We start from the raw sequence: 1,941 nt of genomic DNA, 5'->3' as shown, positions 1-1,941 counted from the left end.
AAAGAGATGACTGAAAATCAGAGCTCTACAATAACTGTGCAGTAGAGTACCTTTTGTGGATGGTGTGTGACTTTAGCGCTTCCTTTATGAATGCTAATTAATTATTAATAACAAATCACAGAGGTCTTTTTTTCTGCTTGTATATAAGCAGAGCTTTGCTAAAAATTTTGCTGGGCCCATTTTTTGTTTTTCATTGAACCTAAGCCAAGAGAAGAACGTGAGATTTCCCCTCCTGTGTGCATCTGAAAGGTGCATCTTACCAACCAACACAACTGTACTGAAGGTAGCAATAGTTTTAAGATGCACCAAAGTCACAGCACAAGCCAGCCAGGCACGAGCACAGACTGAAAGACAACAATTGGTAGTGCTGAAGAAGACCCAATGCAGTTACCCAAACTAAGGCTTGGACCTAGTATCTTTTCTTCTGGGAAATACCCTCCCCCTTCCCTTATCAAAAAATGTCTTCAATAACTTCATGCACCCGAGCACTCAGCTCGGCAGCCTGGCAGAGGCTGCACCTGCAGTGCTCAAGCAGCCTCTTGAACCCAGACTGCCTGGCAGGAAGCATCACCTACTGAATTAGGCTTTTCCTGCAAGGCGTTTTGCTCCCCTCCTGCTCAAATCCAGCTTCTGCTCCAGCCCTGCCTGCCTTGCCACAGCCTGGCTGCCAGTGCTGCCCCCTTTTCCTCCAGACTGCGCTCCGTCTTTTCCACGCCTGGCCAGGAGATGAGCTTCCTGTGCTGAAGAGCAAATCAACTTGTCACTTGGATGAAATAATGGAATGACGCTTGCTGGGTGCTCTGCATTTCTTTTGCTTACAATGGACTCATGATTGTGCTCAGGAACCTACCCTGGCTTGATTTAGAAGGAGGATGTGTTTTTTTTTCCAGGAATATGAAGGCTGCTGTCCCAAGGTTGTTCTGTGACATTCGATTGCCTGTATCAATTTTTTTTTTTTCCTTTGCCAGTGCTCCCATCACTGAACTCATCATCAGTGTGACAGGTACGAAAAGCAAGGACAAACGTTGCAATGCCAGTGGTATAAATATTGCTCTTTGCTCCATCTCACCCCTTGAATGGCAGCATCTGTGATACACTCCTGGAAGAGCAGCTGTGCAATAGCTACAAATTGCTCCAGCCCCTTGGCATATGATTCCTCCTTATAACTGGTGTCACTTGCCCCTGCTGCTTTGTAGTTGGGAAGGGACAAGGGCTGAATGAGGTGGAAACTGAAATTCCGTCTGTCCCATGCACACAAATCCCTCAGGACAGGGGTGAAACAATCTCTTGTGTGCTTGGTTTGACAGTGCCCGTGCTTATCTCTTCTTCTCTCTCCTGCCTGCTCCTGGCAAAGAAGTTCAGCCTTCCACTGGATCTGAAGGATTTTCCATAGCATGAGCCCTGCTGCCGAGTCCAGGACTGTTTGTTCATAAACCAGTTCAGCTGCAGCCACCCAAAGGCTCATTTTGCAGTGTCCCTTGCACTGACACAGCTCTGGGAAACCTGTATTGTCTGGGGCCGTGACAGGCTAGTTCTGTGGTGTTGGGGGAAAACGACACAACGCAGCTGCCTGCCTGGGAAGCAAAGCCACGGCGGGGAATGAACAAAACATCACACGCGACATATCCAAAGGGCTCACGGCACCACATCACACAGTTTCTCTGCAGGTTTCCCGCCCCGTCTCCTGCCCCTGACATCCTAACGCACTATTTTTGACTCTCCCTCCGAGGCCAGTTTTCCCTGCCAGGATCCCTCCCAGCCCTGGGACTGCCCCGCTCTGCCTGCGCCCGGGCTTGTGCCAAACCAGTGGAGTGCGGGGCATCCTCACGTCCCGGGGTGCCGGGACACACGATTTCGGGGGCGGTGGGACACAGGGGCACCGGGAAACCCGGGGCAGGAGGGCAGCGAAGCTGCGGCAGGGGCCGGGGTCGCTGCCCGGGG

The sequence above is a fragment of the Chaetura pelagica genome, unplaced genomic scaffold (assembly GCF_000747805.2).
Source record: "Chaetura pelagica isolate M959 unplaced genomic scaffold, ChaPel_1.0 scaffold65, whole genome shotgun sequence".
Taxonomy (NCBI): domain Eukaryota; kingdom Metazoa; phylum Chordata; class Aves; order Apodiformes; family Apodidae; genus Chaetura; species Chaetura pelagica.
The sequence above is the reverse complement of the archived record's forward strand: the minus strand, read 5'-3'. Positions refer to the sequence as shown.